Here is a 21502-nt window from a genome sequence, read left to right on the forward strand (position 1 = left end):
TGGAGAATATTGAATATTCTCCAATATTGGAGAATATTCTCCAATATTGAAGAATATTCTCCAATATTGAAGAATATTCTCCAATATTGAAGAATATTCTCCAATATTGGAGAATATTCTCCAATATTGGAGAATATTCTCCAATATTGGAGAATATTGGAGAATATTCTCCAATATTGGAGAATATTCTTCAATATTGGAGAATATTCTCCAATATTGGAGAATATTCTTCAATATTGGAGAATATTCTCCAATATTGGAGAATATTCTCCAATATTGAAGAATATTCTCCAATATTGAAGAATATTCTCCAATATTGAAGAATATTCTCCAATATTGAAGAATATTCTCCAATATTGAAGAATATTCTCCAATATTGGAGAATATTCTCCAATATTGAAGAATATTCTCCAATATTGAAGAATATTCTCCAATATTGAAGAATATTCTTCAATATTGGAGAATATTCTCCAATATTGAAGAATATTCTTCAATATTGGAGAATATTCTCCAATATTGGAGAATATTCTCCAATATTGGAGAATATTCTCCAATATTGGAGAATATTCTCCAATATTGGAGAATATTCTTCAATATTGGAGAATATTCTCCAATATTGAAGAATATTCTCCAATATTGAAGAATATTCTCCAATATTGAAGAATATTCTCCAATATTGAAGAATATTCTTCAATATTGGAGAATATTCTCCAATATTGGAGAATATTCTCCAATATTGAAGAATATTCTCCAATATTGGAGAATATTCTCCAATATTGAAGAATATTCTCCAATATTGGAGAATATTCTCCAATATTGGAGAATATTCTCCAATATTCTCCAATATTGGAGAATATTCTCCAATATTGGAGAATATTCTCCAATATTGGAGAATATTCTTCAATATTGGAGAATATTCTTCAATATTGGAGAATATTCTCCAATATTGGAGAATATTCTTAAATATTGGAGAATATTCTCCAATATTGGAGAATATTCTCCAATATTGGAGAATATTCTCCAATATTGGAGAATATTCTCCAATATTGGAGAATATTCTCCAATATTTAAGAATATTCTCCAATATTGGAGAATATTCTTCAATATTGGAGAATATTCTTCAATATTGGAGAATATTCTCCAATATTGGAGAATATTCTCCAATATTGGAGAATATTCTCCAATATTGGAGAATATTCTCCAATATTGGAGAATATTCTCCAATATTGGAGAATATTCTCCAATATTGGAGAATATTCTCCAATATTGGAGAATATTCTCCAATATTGGAGAATATTCTCCAATATTGAAGAATATTCTTCAATATTGGAGAATATTCTCCAATATTGAAGAATATTCTTCAATATTGGAGAATATTCTTCAATATTGGAGAATATTCTTCAATATTGGAGAATATTCTCCAATATTGGAGAATATTCTTCAATATTGGAGAATATTCTTCAATATTGGAGAATATTCTTCAATATTGGAGAATATTCTTCAATATTGGAGAATATTCTCCAATATTGGAGAATATTCTCCAATATTGGAGAATATTCTCCAATATTGAAGAATATTCTTCAATATTGGAGAATATTCTCCAATATTGAAGAATATTCTTCAATATTGGAGAATATTCTTCAATATTGGAGAATATTCTTCAATATTGGAGAATATTCTCCAATATTGGAGAATATTCTTCAATATTGGAGAATATTCTTCAATATTGGAGAATATTCTTCAATATTGGAGAATATTCTTCAATATTGGAGAATATTCTCCAATATTGGAGAATATTCTCCAATATTGGAGAATATTCTCCAATATTGGAGAATATTCTCCAATATTTAAGAATATTCTCCAATATTGGAGAATATTCTCCAATATTGGAGAATATTCTCCAATATTGAAGAATATTTAGGAATGTTTATTAGTCATAACTAAACATTCCTAAATATTCTTCAATATTCATTATTATTCCTCTAAACTATATTATAAATAATATAGTTTAGAGGAATAAACTATATTATTTATAATATAGTTTAGAGGAATAATAATGAATATTGAAGAATATTTAGGAATGTTTAGTTATGACTAATAAACATTCCTAAATATTCTTCAATATTGGAGAATATTCTCCAATATTGGAGAATATTCTCCAATATTGGAGAATATTCTTAAATATTGGAGAATATTCTCCAATATTGGAGAATATTCTCCAATATTGGAGAATATTCTCCAATATTGGAGAATATTCTCCAATATTGGAGAATATTCTCCAATATTGAAGAATATTCTCCAATATTGAAGAATATTCTCCAATATTGAAGAATATTCTCCAATATTGAAGAATATTCTTCAATATTGGAGAATATTCTCCAATATTGAAGAATATTCTTCAATATTGGAGAATATTCTCCAATATTGGAGAATATTCTCCAATATTGGAGAATATTCTCCAATATTGGAGAATATTCTCCAATATTGGAGAATATTCTTCAATATTGGAGAATATTCTCCAATATTGAAGAATATTCTCCAATATTGAAGAATATTCTCCAATATTGAAGAATATTCTCCAATATTGAAGAATATTCTTCAATATTGGAGAATATTCTCCAATATTGGAGAATATTCTCCAATATTGAAGAATATTCTCCAATATTGGAGAATATTCTCCAATATTGAAGAATATTCTCCAATATTGGAGAATATTCTCCAATATTGGAGAATATTCTCCAATATTGGAGAATATTCTCCAATATTGAAGAATATTCTCCAATATTGAAGAATATTCTCCAATATTGGAGAATATTCTTAAATATTGAAGAATATTCTCCAATATTGAAGAATATTCTCCAATATTGGAGAATATTCTCCAATATTGAAGAATATTCTCCAATATTGGAGAATATTCTCCAATATTGAAGAATATTCTCCAATATTGAAGAATATTCTCCAATATTGAAGAATATTCTTCAATATTGGAGAATATTCTTCAATATTGGAGAATATTCTTAAATATTGGAGAATATTCTCCAATATTGGAGAATATTCTCCAATATTGAAGAATATTGAATATTCTCCAATATTGGAGAATATTCTCCAATATTGAAGAATATTCTTCAATATTGGAGAATATTCTCCAATATTGGAGAATATTCTTCAATATTGGAGAATATTCTCCAATATTGGAGAATATTCTCCAATATTGAAGAATATTCTCCAATATTGAAGAATATTCTCCAATATTGGAGAATATTCTCCAATATTGAAGAATATTCTCCAATATTGGAGAATATTCTCCAATATTGGAGAATATTCTCCAATATTGAAGAATATTCTCCAATATTGGAGAATATTCTCCAATATTGAAGAATATTGAATATTCTCCAATATTGGAGAATATTCTCCAATATTGGAGAATATTCATCAATATTGGAGAATATTCATCAATATTGGAGAATATTCTTCAATATTTAAGAATATTCTCCAATATTCTCCAATATTGAAGAATATTCTCCAATATTCTCCAATATTGAAGAATATTCTTCAATATTGGAGAATATTCTCCAATATTGGAGAATATTCTCCAATATTGGAGAATATTCTTCAATATTGGAGAATATTCTTCAATATTGGAGAATATTCTCCAATATTGGAGAATATTCTTCAATATTGGAGAATATTCTCCAATATTGAAGAATATTCTCCAATATTGAAGAATATTCTCCAATATTGGAGAATATTCTTAAATATTGAAGAATATTCTCCAATATTGGAGAATATTCTCCAATATTGGAGAATATTCTCCAATATTGGAGAATATTCTCCAATATTGGAGAATATTCTCCAATATTGGAGAATATTCTCCAATATTGGAGAATATTCTCCAATATTGGAGAATATTCTCCAATATTGGAGAATATTCTCCAATATTGGAGAATATTCTCCAATATTGGAGAATATTCTCCAATATTGGAGAATATTCTCCAATATTGGAGAATATTCTCCAATATTGGAGAATATTCTCCAATATTGAAGAATATTCTTCAATATTGGAGAATATTCTTCAATATTGGAGAATATTCTTCAATATTGGAGAATATTCTCCAATATTGGAGAATATTCTCCAATATTGAAGAATATTGAATATTCTCCAATATTGGAGAATATTCTCCAATATTGAAGAATATTCTTCAATATTGGAGAATATTCTTCAATATTGGAGAATATTCTCCAATATTGGAGAATATTCTCCAATATTGGAGAATATTCTCCAATATTGAAGAATATTCTCCAATATTGAAGAATATTCTCCAATATTGGAGAATATTCTCCAATATTGAAGAATATTCTCCAATATTGGAGAATATTCTCCAATATTGAAGAATATTCTCCAATATTGGAGAATATTCTCCAATATTGAAGAATATTGAATATTCTCCAATATTGGAGAATATTCTCCAATATTGGAGAATATTCTCCAATATTGAAGAATATTCTCCAATATTGGAGAATATTGAATATTCTCCAATATTGGAGAATATTCTCCAATATTGAAGAATATTCTCCAATATTGAAGAATATTCTCCAATATTGAAGAATATTCTCCAATATTGGAGAATATTCTCCAATATTGGAGAATATTGGAGAATATTCTCCAATATTGGAGAATATTCTCCAATATTGGAGAATATTCTTCAATATTGGAGAATATTCTCCAATATTGGAGAATATTCTTCAATATTGGAGAATATTCTCCAATATTGGAGAATATTCTCCAATATTGAAGAATATTCTCCAATATTGAAGAATATTCTCCAATATTGAAGAATATTCTCCAATATTGAAGAATATTCTCCAATATTGGAGAATATTCTCCAATATTGAAGAATATTCTCCAATATTGAAGAATATTCTCCAATATTGAAGAATATTCTTCAATATTGGAGAATATTCTCCAATATTGGAGAATATTCTCCAATATTGGAGAATATTCTCCAATATTGGAGAATATTCTCCAATATTGGAGAATATTGAATATTCTCCAATATTGGAGAATATTCTCCAATATTGAAGAATATTCTTCAATATTGGAGAATATTCTTCAATATTGGAGAATATTCTCCAATATTGGAGAATATTCTCCAATATTGGAGAATATTCTCCAATATTGAAGAATATTCTCCAATATTGAAGAATATTCTCCAATATTGAAGAATATTGAATATTCTCCAATATTGGAGAATATTCTCCAATATTGGAGAATATTCTCCAATATTGAAGAATATTCTCCAATATTGGAGAATATTGAATATTCTCCAATATTGGAGAATATTCTCCAATATTGAAGAATATTCTCCAATATTGAAGAATATTCTCCAATATTGGAGAATATTCTCCAATATTGAAGAATATTCTCCAATATTGGAGAATATTCTCCAATATTGAAGAATATTGAATATTCTCCAATATTGGAGAATATTCTCCAATATTGGAGAATATTCTCCAATATTGAAGAATATTCTCCAATATTGGAGAATATTGAATATTCTCCAATATTGGAGAATATTCTCCAATATTGAAGAATATTCTCCAATATTGAAGAATATTCTCCAATATTGAAGAATATTCTCCAATATTGGAGAATATTCTCCAATATTGGAGAATATTCTCCAATATTGGAGAATATTGGAGAATATTCTCCAATATTGGAGAATATTCTCCAATATTGGAGAATATTCTTCAATATTGGAGAATATTCTCCAATATTGGAGAATATTCTTCAATATTGGAGAATATTCTCCAATATTGGAGAATATTCTCCAATATTGAAGAATATTCTCCAATATTGAAGAATATTCTCCAATATTGAAGAATATTCTCCAATATTGAAGAATATTCTCCAATATTGGAGAATATTCTCCAATATTGAAGAATATTCTCCAATATTGAAGAATATTCTCCAATATTGAAGAATATTCTTCAATATTGGAGAATATTCTCCAATATTGGAGAATATTCTCCAATATTGGAGAATATTCTCCAATATTGGAGAATATTCTTCAATATTGGAGAATATTCTCCAATATTGAAGAATAATTCATCAATATTGGAGAATATTCTTCAATATTGAAGAATATTCTCCAATATTGAAGAATATTCTCCAATATTGGAGAATATTCTCCAATATTGGAGAATATTCTCCAATATTGGAGAATATTCTTAAATATTGGAGAATATTCTTCAATATTGAAGAATATTCTCCAATATTGATGAATACTTCATCAATATTCGACTTTATTAGTCATTATTAGTCTATTAGTCATAACTAGACTAATAATGACTAATAAAGTCGAATATTGATGAAGTATTCATCAATATTGCAGAATATTGTCCAATATTCTTCAATATTGGAGAATATTCTCCAATATTGAAGAATATTCTCCAATATTGGAGAATATTCTTCAATATTGGAGAATATTCTCCAATATTGGAGAATATTCTTCAATATTGGAGAATATTCTCCAATATTGGAGAATATTCTCCAATATTGGAGAATATTCTCCAATATTGGAGAATATTCTCCAATATTGGAGAATATTCTCCAATATTGGAGAATATTCTCCAATATTGGACAATATTCTCCAATATTGATGAATACTTCATCAATATTCGACTTTATTAGTCATAACTAAAGTCGAATATTGATGAAGTATTCATCAATATTGGAGAATATTCTTCAATATTGAAGAATATTCTCCAATATTTAAGAATATTCTTCAATATTGGAGAATATTCTTCAATATTGAAGAATATTCTCCAATATTGAAGAATATTCTCCAATATTGGAGAATATTCGTCAATATTGGAGAATATTCTCCAATATTGAAGAATATTCTTCAATATTGGAGAATATTCTCCAATATTGGAGAATATTCTTCAATATTGGAGAATATTCTCCAATATTGGAGAATATTCTTCAATATTGAAGAATATTCTCCAATATTGAAGAATATTCTCAAATATTGAAGAATATTCTCCAATATTGAAGAATATTCTCCAATATTGAAGAATATTCTCCAATATTGAAGAATATTCTCCAATATTGGAGAATATTCTCCAATATTGGAGAATATTCTTAAATATTGGAGAATATTCTTCAATATTGAAGAATATTCTCCAATATTGGAGAATATTCTTCAATATTGGAGAATATTCTTCAATATTGGAGAATATTCTTCAATATTGGAGAATATTCTCCAATATTGAAGAATATTCTTCAATATTGGAGAATATTCTCCAATATTGAAGAATATTCTCCAATATTGAAGAATATTCTCCAATATTGAAGAATATTCTCCAATATTGATGAATACTTCATCAATATTCGACTTTATTAGTCATAACTAAAGTCGAATATTGATGAAGTATTCATCAATATTGGAGAATATTCTTCAATATTGAAGAATATTCTCCAATATTTAAGAATATTCTCCAATATTGGAGAATATTCTTCAATATTGGAGAATATTCTTCAATATTGGAGAATATTCTCCAATATTGGAGAATATTCAATATTCTTCAATATTGGAGAATATTCTTCAATATTGGAGAATATTCTTCAATATTGAAGAATATTCTCCAATATTTAAGAATATTCTCCAATATTGGAGAATATTCTTCAATATTGGAGAATATTCTTCAATATTGGAGAATATTCTCCAATATTGGAGAATATTCAATATTCTTCAATATTGGAGAATATTCTCCAATATTGGAGAATATTCTCCAATATTGAAGAATATTCTCCAATATTGGAGAATATTCTCCAATATTGGAGAATATTCTCCAATATTGGAGAATATTCTTCAATATTGGAGAATATTCTTCAATATTGGAGAATATTCTTCAATATTGAAGAATATTCTCCAATATTGAAGAATATTCTCCAATATTGAAGAATATTCTTCAATATTGAAGAATATTCTCCAATATTGAAGAATATTCTCCAATATTGAAGAATATTCTCCAATATCGAAGAATATTCTCCAATATTGAAGAATATTCTCCAATATTGAAGAATATTCTCCAATATTGAAGAATATTCTCCAATATTGAAGAATATTCTCCAATATTGAAGAATATTCTCCAATATTGAAGAATATTCTCCAATATTAAAGAATATTCTTCGATATTGAAGAATATTCTCCAATATTGGAGAATATTCGTCAATATTGGAGAATATTCTTCAATATTGGAGAATATTCTTCAATATTGGAGAATATTCTTCAATATTGGAGAATATTCTTCAATATTGGAGAATATTCTTCAATATTGGAGAATATTCTTCAATATTGGAGAATATTCTTCAATATTGGAGAATATTCTTCAATATTGGAGAATATTCTTCAATATTGGAGAATATTCTTCGATATTGGAGAATATTCTTCAATATTGAAGAATATTCTTCAATATTGGAGAATATTCTTCAATATTGAAGAATATTCTTCAATATTGGAGAATATTCTTCAATATTGGAGAATATTCTTCAATATTGAAGAATATTCTCCAATATTGAAGAATATTCTCCAATATTGAAGAATATTCTCCAATATTGAAGAATATTCTCCAATATTGAAGAATATTCTCCAATATTGAAGAATATTCTCCAATATTGACGAATATTCTCCAATATTGGAGAATATTCTTCAATATTGAAGAATATTCTTCAATATTGGAGAATATTCTTCAATATTGGAGAATATTCTTCAATAATGAAGAATATTCTCCAATATTGAAGAATATTCTCCAATATTGAAGAATATTCTCCAATATTGAAGAATATTCTCCAATATTGGAGAATATTCTCCAATATTGGAGAATATTCTCCAATATTGAAGAATATTCTCCAATATTGAAGAATATTCTCCAATATTGAAGAATATTCTCCAATATTGAAGAATATTCTCCAATATTGGAGAATATTCTCCAATATTGGAGAATATTCTCCAATAGTGAAGAATATTCTCCAATATTGAAGAATATTCTCCAATATTGAAGAATATTCTCCAATATTGGAGAATATTCTCCAATATTGGAGAATATTCTTCAATATCGAAGAATATTCTTTAATATTGGAGAATATTCTTCAATAGTGAAGAATATTCTTCAATATTGGAGAATATTCTCCAATACTGAAGAATATTCTTCACTATTGAAGAATATTCTTCAATATTGCAGAATATTCTCCAATACTGAAGAATATTCTCCAATATTGAAGAATATTCTCCAATATTGAAGAATATTCTCCAATATTGAAGAATATTCTCCAATATTGAAGAATATTCTCCAATATTGAAGAATATTCTCCAATATTGAAGAATATTCTCCAATATTGAAGAATATTCTCCAATATTGAAGAATATTCTCCAATATTGAAGAATATTCTCCAATATTGAAGAATATTCTCCAATATTGAAGAATATTCTCCAATATTGAAGAATATTCTTCGATATTGAAGAATATTCTCCAATATTGGAGAATATTCGTCAATATTGGAGAATATTCTTCAATATTGGAGAATATTCTTCAATATTGGAGAATATTCTCCAATATTGAAGAATATTCTCCAATATTGAAGAATATTCTCCAATATTGAAGAATGTTCTCCAATATTGAAGAATATTCTTCAATATTGGAGAATATTCTCCAATATTGGAGAATATTCTCCAATATTGGAGAATATTCTCCAATATTGAAGAATATTCTTCAATAGTGAAGAATATTCTTCAATAGTGAAGAATATTCTCCAATATTGGAGAATATTCTCCAATATTGAAGAATATTCTCCTTCAATATTGGAGAATATTCTTCAATATTGGAGAATATTCTTCAATATTGGAGAATATTCTTCAATATTGGAGAATATTCTTCAATATTGGAGAATATTCTTCAATATTGGAGAATATTCTTCAATATTGGAGAATATTCTTCAATATTGGAGAATATTCTTCAATATTGGAGAATATTCTTCATTATTGGAGAATATTCTTCAATATTGGAGAATATTCTTCATTATTGGAGAATATTCTTCAATATTGGAGAATATTCTTCAATATTGGAGAATATTCTTCAATATTGGAGAATATTCTTCAATATTGGAGAATATTCTTCAATATTGGAGAATATTCTTCAATATTGGAGAATATTCTTCAATATTGGAGAATATTCTTCAATATTGGAGAATATTCTTCAATATTGGAGAATATTCTTCAATATTGGAGAATATTCTTCAATATTGGAGAATATTCTCCAATATTGGAGAATATTCTTCAATATTGGAGAATATTCTTCAATATTGGAGAATATTCTTCAATATTGGAGAATATTCTTCAATATTGGAGAATATTCTTCAATATTGGAGAATATTCTTCAATATTGGAGAATATTCTTCAATATTGGAGAATATTCTTCAATATTGGAGAATATTCTTCAATATTGGAGAATATTCTCCAATATTGGAGAATATTCTTCAATATTGGAGAATATTCTTCAATATTGGAGAATATTCTCCAATATTGGAGAATATTCTTCAATTTTGGAGAATATTCTCCAATATTGGAGAATATTCTCCAATTTTGAAGAATATTCTTCTCCAATATTGAAGACTATTAATCTTCAATATTGAAGATATAATATTTTTATATTTGACAAATGGAATTCATTTTCGGAATACATGATCTCCGAAAGGTCTTCAGCGATTGCTTTCCAATCTTCACACAACGTTCAATTTCCATCAAAGTAGGTTTATATATAATATACACACCTGTCACTAAAAAAAAAAAAAGGTTCTTACCAAAAAATTAAACACAAAACAAACCTCATTTCAAGTATGTTTATTGAGACAATAATAAATACATCTCAAAGGGATACAGTAGTTTACGGTATTTCTACTCCCCTCTACTTGCAGAACCTCAAGGGGCCGCACAAATTCAGTGTCTACAAATACACAATACAAGAATCAGGTTTAATATAGTAAGCACAGCATATAAATGTTAGACTCTTGGGGCAAAATTGTTGTAGCTCCGGGGTATACTGTCTATCATAATGATATCACACATAAAAATGTTTTTCAGTGGTACACTACTTATTAATAACTATACAAACTTCGAGTTCTTTCCAGTGTCAACTTATTTATGTATTAAACTTCATGTTATTTGAGACAAGTTAGCAAAATAATATTAACACAAACTCAAGAGTACCTTAGGGTATTTATACCCATTCCCGCCGCACAAATTCACTCATTACAAATACAACAATCCAATTTAACATTTCAGGGTAATATACTATCTAAGACTATAATAGTCTGCATCCACCGCACTAAATTTTAACACATTAACCCTCAAAGATAATATCCTCACTACTTTCTTCCACGATCCATAATAAAACTATCTTTACCCTGTCCGTCACATTCCGTGAGATACGTGATTTTCTCAGAGACACTCTCCCAACACACCAACTCCTGTGCAAGTGAGGAGAAATGTTACATACATCAAAGGTATTATTCAGATCTATGCTATTTCTCTATACCGTTTGACTTTAACCTGTTTCAACATTTGTCACTACAGAACGTTGAACCCTAACACTACTAGATACTTCATTTTCTGAGGTTGAAGCAAAACGTCCTCACATTGGGGACTTATTTATTTTATAATGCTCAATAATATATTATTTTCGTATATATTATACACAGCTAATCATTATATAATAAAACAAATTATTTGATTCATTACAAATATTTCCTCATTACGATGATTAATTATTGACTAGTGCATAACAATAAACTATTAAGGAATAATTATATTGATTATTCTTTATAATTATCATGAAGTACAAATCAATTTAAATTAATAAATACATCTATAGATAGTACATGAAAGTTGCATTATTTTAATTACACTAATTACAATTCATGGAAATATTTCTTAGCTATCACCAGGCTTATCACTTTGGGGGTCCTCCGCCCGAACCCCCAATGCCGCGACGGCCAGCGGCGCTGAACCCCCAAAGGGCGAACGCGGCGCCCGCCCGCTGTAACTAGGAATGTGTCGACCTCATGGCCGCAGTAGTCTGCCCTCACCCTCCATCCCTTTTCCTTGTTCATCAATGGTGTACCTTGTGCGCCTTCCGTAGTCGGTTCTGCAAGTAGTAACGCAGTAAGGGTGGCCAGAAACGGCCATGCACTATCAACGTGACGGGCAACGTACCTACCCTTTAAGGCTACTGCTGGAATTAGTTTCTAAGAGGAGGGGGACATTTCCGGAACCGAACTGGGCAAGTGTCATTAATGGATAAAGCCAGGGTGATACCCTGTGGGAAAACTCTGAAAATGAACACTGGCACAGGGGAAAGGAGTGACTAGAGGGGAAAGGAAGAGAAAAACATCTTCCAGGAAACTAATCGGTAGCGAAGTAACGTAACTACCAACCTGAGCAGAACTTTAGCGGGAAAAACCAAGACAAGTAAAAAAACAGGGTGGGGGTTTTGCAGTTACCGTATCTGGGTCAAGGGCACAAGTTAATCCAGGGGGAGGCATCTACCAAGCAATCATTCATTTCAAACTATTCCAACAGAATATTATAAAAACCAAACATTAAATATTTATATGACCACTATGTATATAATATCAAATCAATATATACATAAAACCATATTTGAAATATGAAGAAACACGTCTTAAGGCCCAACTGCAACATGCTTGCGTCCACAGTGACACATAAGGATGGTAACCGAGTCCGTTACAGTCATCTCCATTGTATGTTGGCATCCGGAAGCATGTTACAGCTGAATAGTTAGCCTAACAAACTTCCTTCAGAGGCGTAAATCAGTTTAGTCTGAGTGTCAATGACCATCTGCGAGCAGCAGTACCCCAAGAACTTCAAGATCTGAGCAAAACAAATGGACACCAGGAAGGCTAGGGATCCGTAAATGTCAAATAATTATTGTACTTAATATAGTAAATTCACAGAAATAACGACGAAAATAGTCAACAAACTCCCAGACTCATAATAAATTACTACGGAAGAGATGGAAATAACAATTGAATGACAGTACTATACATTAGTATACCAACTAATGAATATATACATACACACACATACATTCACAACCAATAAATACTATCTTACAAATATAACCAACTTTTCACTAAGAAAATGTAAAAGACACACATAAGCACTAGAAGGATAGGGAAAAGCACAAAATACTCATTCCAAACTAATACGTCGCACGACCATTACCCCGCTAACAGGTCGGGCCCGCCCAGCTAAGGGCTCCACAGGGGTCCCGGCTAAGGGCGTAACGGACTCGCCCAGCTAGTGGGCCTAGTACGGGGCCGACTGAGGGCATGGCGAAAAATGCCAGAGAAAACGATAACAAGTAAAGCAGAGGGGGGAGCCGGTCGGCCGAGCGGACAGCACGCTGGACTTGTGATCCTGGGTTCGATCCCAGGCGCCGGCGAGAAACATTGGGCAAAGTTTCTTTCACCCTATGCCCCTGTTACCTAGCAGTAAAATAGGTACCTGGGTGTTAGTCAGCTGTCACGGGCTGCTTCCTGGGGGTGGAGGCCTGGTCGAGGACCGGGCCGCGGGGACACTAAAGCCCCGAAGTCATCTCAAGATAACCTCAAGAGGGAGGGTAGAAGTAACGCGATTAAAACCCGGACCTAATAAAGATTTTAAGTAGTAATATGATACAGTAGCAACTGTATAAATAGATAAATAACTAAATGTCCCACACTGGGGAGGAGGAAGTAAGCAGGCAAACCCTAACAAACCAACAATAACGTAGCATGCACAACACGAACACTAGTGGTCAATAACGGCTTAACAAACAACACTTGCCAAATGGAAACTAAAATCCGGCCTCTCAACATCACCTGGAACACCTGCAGCTGGACATTGGCAACTGGTGCATCAACATCTGCAAAACATAAATAAATACTGGCAACTGCCCACCAGGGAAAACTTCGCTTATAACTACAAGTCCAACTCCAAGACACTTACGGACCATATAGAACCTGGGAGCCAACAAGGGAATGGACACTATCTTCGCCCGCTGCCTTAGATACAAAATTAGCGGCAACGGGCCAAGGGGGAAACTGCAGCAGTAAGGGAAGTGCGACTCCAAAACATATTCAAGCATTATTTGGGGCATGATCTAACTCTTTACACAAAACGGGATTAATGCATGAGCCTAAAATAAATTACAATCAAATACAATAAACTCACACGAGTGCTAATAGGCACAACCTCGGCTGGAACGCTTCTGCTGATACTTCGGGGGGCTGGCGCCTCGGCAGCTCGACCCTTGGGAGCTGGAACGCAGTACGATGGGCATTATCAGTTGCGACCGCTTCAACTGGAACATCAGGAACAACTTCAGCCGTAGCATGGGAGCTGATCCAACAACCGCTGAAACGACACCAGCTCGACCATGTTCCACCTCAACACCAGCAAGCTGGGACAGCAACAGCTGTACCCACGGCAGCCGGATCACCAACAGCTGCTGCTGCAGCAGCTGCACACCAAAATTGAGCAACAACGTAGGAAGAGTGGCGGCTCGGACGCTAGGGCAGACGGCTGGACCAGCTGCAACAGACCCAACCGAGCATCGGCCGCTAGAACACAGTGACACGTCGCAGGAACAACATCGGCCGGACATCAACCCCTGAACGAAGGCACTGGGCAGACAAAATGTCTCGTTAAACCAGCGGCCTGGGAGGCTGCACATTCTTTCGGGCTACACCGGGCATACAAAACCACTGGCAACGTTTACTGGTACTGATAAACGAAACTGGTACCGTCTAGCTGTCAGTACTTAATGACAAAATCAACAAAACAAGTATAAAGGTAAAACGGTAAGTAAAATGACATGCACTTAAGCAATGCATAACAAGCAATAATTTGCTGAAGGAACTAATCATATTACGAGTCCAAGATAAACTTAAAGGGAGACGCGTGAGGCCCGAAGACAGCGTCTACGACATCCTAGCTGACTTAACTTAAAGGTGAAGCATAAGTTAAACAAACAATTGTAAACCAGTAACGTAAAAACATGCAGCAAGAGCGATGTAAAATGCAGGAAATTGGCACAGGAAACTAAACGTAAATGCAGGGCCAGAATAAACTTAAACCAAGAGGCAAGTGCCCGATCCCTGCAACTATCACATCCTAGCTGACTAAGTTATTATGTAAAGGCAAAGCAGAATATTCTTCAAACTTGAAGCCCGCGCTGAACGAGAGGCGATTCATCACCCTCACACCAAAGGCTAAGATCATCGACAGAGAGCGGAGAACACACCGGAACGAACAGAGAAAAGACCACCATTGAGGGCAACCACAACAAGAGTAGTGCTCAGAACCATGCCCTGGGGCACACCTTCGTATTGCTGAAAAGAGGCATAGAGCGCGGTACCAAGGCGCATCCGAAAGGAATGAGACAGGAAGCTGCGGAGAAAGAGAGAGATTACCACGAAGGCCAAAAGAATGAAGCTGCGACAGATTATGATATCGCAAAGTCGTGTCGTAAGCCTTTTCCACGTCAAAAAGGACGGCAACAACGGAGGTCTTCGCAGCAAAAGCACTACGAATATAGACCTCAAAGTTCACCAGGACATCTCTCGTGCTGCGGCACTTGCGGAAAAAAATTTCAAAAGGGGAGAGCAGCTGATGGTGTTCCACGAACCACATCAGACGAACATGAACCATACGTTCAAAGAATTTGCAGACAACTTGTGAGAGCAATAGGCCGAAAGTCCTTAGGGGAAGTACCCACACACCCTGGTTTCCAAACACGGAGGACAACGCCATCGAGCCAGTCCTCACAGACTGACGACGACTCCCATATCACATTATACAGACTTAGTAAATACCGAGACGTGCACGGAGGGAGATGGCGAACCATCTCAATGAATACCATTGCAGCCCGCCGCCGTAGAACCCCAGAGGGCCACGCCACAACGAAGTTCAGAGAGAACGGATCATTATACGGAAGCTGAAGAAGAGTGCAGAAATCTAAAGGACGAGACTCAAGGACAGGTTTAAGAAGAACGAAACATTGGGGGAACATGAACACCACAGCTAACACAAGAAAAGTGCGAACAAAATTCAGAAGCGACCTGCAACGGGTCCGCCACAACAGTACCACCGAGGTGAAGGACCGGTGAAACATCAGAAACGAACTTGCCCGCTAGCTTCCGGATACGCTTTCACATCTGGGGCACAGCAGTTTCCAATGTATTTGTTGAGACATAAGATACCCAACATTCACGGATGGCCCTACGGGCCACCGCACTCGCTTTCCGAAACAAAAGATTCGCCCGTCTGCCGACGGTGGTGCCTCTTCCAGGCAGCACGCTTACAGCTGACAGCCCGAGCACAATCCGCATTCCACCAGGGAACGCACTTCCGCGGACCAACACAGGAAGAGCGAGGAATAGAGCGGAGGGCAGCGTTGAACACTCATGAAAAACGAGGAGAGCACGAGGGAGAGGTCAGAGAGCAGCACTGAGGGTAAATGGGTTCAAGTCCACCTTAGCAAACTGCCACCTAGGGAAGGAAAGAGAAGGGAGAAAAAGGAACCAAGGATGGGGAAATGATCAGTACCATGGAGGTCATCAAGAATCGGCCACGTGAAATCTAAGTACAGAGAAGAAAACCACAAACATCACGACAGGAAAGGGTAAGAGTCCCAGAGTCCAAGTCCAAGCCATCACCAAAATTCAGGAGACAGGGAAGAACACAGGATAAAGGGCTCAACAAGGCGACCTCGGGTATTCGTCAGAACATCACCCAAAACACAATCACGACAATTTAAATCACCAAGCAGGAGCACAGGCTCCGGCAAGGAGTCCAGGTGGTGTTTCAAATCAGGAACAGAAAGCAACACACTCGGGGGGAGATAAATGCAACAAACTGTACCATTTCCCAAAAACAGATACGAGCTGCACAACAGTGGAGACGCGAAAGCACAAATAACCGGACAAAGGGAACATCAGCGCGAATCAACACAGCACATGAATTAGCAGCCTGCAACGGGTCCCCACAACAGTACCACGTAAAGATGAGGAACGAATAGCCACGAAAACGACCAGGACGAGCACCAAGCATCAGCTCCTGGAGACAGACACAAAGGGGCCAAAACCGCGAAATTATAACCGACTTCCAGGAAATTGCCGTAAAAACATAGAACGTTCAATTCAAGATTATACTTGGACGAAACGAGAAAAGACAACAGAGAACAAGGAAGAAACAAAGGTGAAAGAGCAACACAGCACGTTAAAGAATATCAGGCTCGGGATCAGGGTCAGCAAAGTCCGGGTCAGGGGCTATGGGTAAACTGAGCAAAGACGGAGGGAAGGAAGCGGGAGAACAGACCAGAGGTGGGCGGACGGGGTCCGGAGGAGGAGGAGGAAGAGGGGGGGGGGGGAGTAGATAGAGGGGAGCGCACCTCAGCAAGAACACCAACCGAGAGGGAAGCGGGGCCCAAACAAACCTCAATAGCAGGAACAGGGGGCGCAACCACTGAAATGGGAGGGGAAGGAGTAATACAGCCAAAAGCAGGGGCACAGGAACAAAGCGAAGCCTTCTTACCCGCCGGGGACGAGGGAGGAGAGGAGCCAGGCTTACAATTCTGACTTAGACAGGTGTCCCAGCGACTACGTACTGGGAAACGGACTCCAGCGTCTCATAATGAGAAGCTGAACGAGACCACACGACGGCCGTTTGGAGAGCGATGGACATCCGCCTCCACCAACAGCCGGCGCGGAGACTCGATAGATGGAGAAGGATGAGGAGGAGGATCGGAGGGAGACGAGGAAGAAGACACAGGAGACATGACACACCGAGTAGAAAGAAGGAACCCCACAGAGAACCAGGAGGGGCACCCTTTGGGACAGAACCCAAAGGAACACAGGAGGGGGCAGTGGGCGTATCAGGGTCCAAGGCCTGGAAACGGTAGAGTCTGATGAAGGTGGGAAAGACGAGGAGAGGAAGAGCGCAACATTGCTTATAGATTTTTCTATATAGTGAGAAAAGAAACGATTTGAAAGTCAACACATTTACACAACTTTATGATTCCCAGGTTAAGGCTCTTCACTGAAATGAAAACCCTCGCTATGAGCGCCCCGATATGCCTCTAGTAGTTGTCAAACTGCCACTTATTTCAGCACCTCAATGTCAACCTCGTACCATCACCCTCCAACTCAGTTATTCCACAACACCCACACACTTAACTATTGCATGCCGCCAATCTACTCCCTTCATCCATTGTTTTACATTTTTCAACCTAACAAATGCAACCAAATGCCGTCCAGCACGCCCTATTCTCAGCACGTAAATTTACTTACCCTGACCTCGAGTGAATCACTTCAATATTCACCACTGCGTTAAGCCCGGTACACTTGCCTTACTGCCAATGTTATTAACTACTTGCTTTAACACTTATGTAAGGTACGGTCAAACAGTTAATCCAACGACGTTATGAGGCTTAGGCGGTATTTTATATGCACTCATCCGCTCTGTTGCTATTGGGAAACGATAAATTGAATAATGTTATTACTTTGTGTTATTGCATCCACTTCTTCCTGCAACATGTAATTTAGTGTCGCATGTTAACTAAATTAACCTCATCGTTGATAATTTGGAAATTATTATATCCAAAACTACCACCAACACTAACTATTTTGTCAACTTCATTAATAAATCTTTCACAACGTGAACAGTAATTCTTGCCAAACTACCTTCCTGTCACATTCAAATTCCAGAATTAACTTAACTACTCTGTTTCAATGTCACGGTGAGGCGCCAGTCACAAAAGAAACAATCACCTTTACACTGTAGTAAAGTCGCAAGACCTACAACCTATCCCCACGAAAATTCTACAAGACTACTCGGACACTTACTGCCAAGTGTTCACGAATAATGAAGTTGAAGCGTCTCACTGTTCAACCTCCAGACAGCCCAGGGGTCCTGCCAATCGGTCCGGTATTACCGGCAACAAGGCAACAGTTACCTGACGCTACAAATATAAAGTATTCAATCATGCCTATACCAGACACTTTCAGTAGGTGCAGGTTGCAATGAAAGAAGTTAATTTGATGTAGCTGCTCATTTCAAATGCATATTTTAAAGCCACACATACAACATGGATAGTAAACAGCTTTTCCAGCTGTTACTTGTGGGTTTACACCCTCTGAGCAGCCTAATACTATTAATAAATATGTAGTGAGACTGAACTTATGTGGTCGTCCAGTTTCAATTTTAAAACACTAAAGAACCCCTGAACGAGATTTAACGCCTTCGTGCGGCATCCTAATAAAATATTACCATGCCTCTAACTTTAACTAGGTATTCAAGAACTGATTTAAACTCATATCTACTAACTCAACTAGCACATCAAGCCAAACCTCGACATCTGCAACCACCTTCTGCTCGGCATCGTCTAAGACTTCATTCATCGGTCCACCACTAGTCCCATCACAACGTTAGTCTCCTGCACATTCCTACATCACCAGTAGGCTCCTTTCAAGCGATGCCTCTTCTTCCCACCATTACCTCATTCACTTAATAGCCCTGAAAATAATAACAGTACAATTAAATACATATTTATAAAAATTTTTTAATACCGATTAGGTATCAGGACTAAAATTAACTGCCTATATATATATCCCCCAAGAGGGTATATACGGCAGCTGTAACATAGATATTTGATATTTTTGACCCTATGTATTGGCGTTTTGCGGGTGTACAATATGAGTGTAAGCTAGGGGATCTGTCAGCCCTAGCGACCCCAAAGGGTAACGGGGTACCAGCTCAGAGTAACATCACGCCCTAACACTAACTTGTACACCACAACTATGCCAATACTGGGGTCAAAATAACGTTCCGTCGAGCCTCACCCACCAAGTCGACTCAACAGCCAATCACGTTCCTAATTTTCTATTGACGTCACATTCTCGCACCCTCTACTCTCATTGGTCGGCTACACCTAATTGGATACTCTAGTAATTCATGACAATTATTTATTGAAACTCAAATATATACACCCAAATGTATACTCAATGTATGAGAAACATACATATACCATATGTATGAAAAACAATGTTTGACTTTACACTCACAAATGATGACTTTGGATTACTTATTATTATAATTATTAAATAATAATTATACTTATTCAAGCTGTAAGTACAGTACAACACAGTACAGTACACTTCCCTACGGTACGATACATTACAGTACTATACAGTACTGTAGAGTACAGTTCCGTACGGTACAATACATTAACTACTATACATTACAATACAGTACAGTACCGTATCATACAGAACAGCCAAGGGCACAGTACTCTACAGTACCGTATAGTACACTACACTACAAGGTACAGTGCAGTCCAGTACAGTACTGTATACTACACAAAAGTACCGTACAGTACAATATGGTAAAAAATAAAACAGTACGGTACACTGCAGTACAGTACAATGCACTACACTATAGGACACAACACTACAATAACGTACACTCACACTTCGTTACTTGCCTTTCAAATGTACCAACGGCATCACAATTATAATTTAGTCTGCTTAAATAACTATTTCTTGAACGTAACAACGCGTAATAAGCACAAATTTCACGTGAGATGGGGAGGGAGGAGATTCCTGCAATGGCGGTGAATGCCAACTCACGCTATTATTGTTTATTTTTATTTACTTATATACAAGAAGGTACATTGTGTTTGTGAGAATACATACCATAGTATTTACAATCTTGTGAAGCCACTAGTACGCGCGAGTATCACTAACGACCATTGTTAGTGCATTATTACCTTTCCAACCGTTCATTTTCCTCTCTAAACAACACCGATGTATATTTATATACGTGATTTAAGCCATAGATGCACACTGCAACTAGTAATAACGATTACATTTAACATGTAATCAAATAGTGTTTTTCACATTTCTGCAAAGTCATCAGTCATTTTGAATAATAATGATCTTGTGCGTTACAATTTCATCATTTGAACTATTATGAGTCGTTCTTTTGGGAATGGCGCTATATTATGCTATGTTAAGCTAAGCTAAGCAAGCTACGCTAGACTGCACTAGGCTAGGGTAAGCTACGTAAGGTTAGATACAGTACCGTAACATATAGGGTACAATACAGGGTACAGTGCACGCTACAATACAGTACAGAACATTATAGTACACTACCCTACAATACATTACAGTAACGTTCACTACAGTATAGTACAATACACTATAGGACAGTGCAGTGCAGGATACATTTCAGTACAGGGTGCAGTACATTACAGAACAGTAAACTATAGTACAGCATAGTGCAGACCATGACAGTACAATACATGAAAGTGAAGTAAAATACAAAGTATTGTACTTTATTGTACATACAAGTACAGTGGAAGATTTTCTACTAGAAATTCC

At 34.9% G+C, this 21502-nt stretch overlaps 1 long non-coding RNA gene across 1 annotated transcript; it reads right to left on the bottom strand.

Annotated features, from left to right (window-relative positions):
* Positions 1-11318: 11318 nt before the first annotated feature.
* LOC123763264 (uncharacterized) lies at positions 11319-20001 on the bottom strand. The gene is made up of 3 exons (XR_011222396.1): positions 19786-20001; positions 19472-19637; positions 11319-12204 (listed from the first exon to the last, which is right to left on the bottom strand). It is a non-coding gene; the product is annotated as an uncharacterized lncRNA (long non-coding RNA).
* Between the last annotated feature and the right edge of the window lie 1501 nt (positions 20002-21502).

This window comes from Procambarus clarkii, chromosome 49 (genome assembly GCF_040958095.1).
Source record: "Procambarus clarkii isolate CNS0578487 chromosome 49, FALCON_Pclarkii_2.0, whole genome shotgun sequence".
In the NCBI taxonomy this organism is placed as follows: Eukaryota; Metazoa; Arthropoda; class Malacostraca; order Decapoda; family Cambaridae; genus Procambarus; species Procambarus clarkii.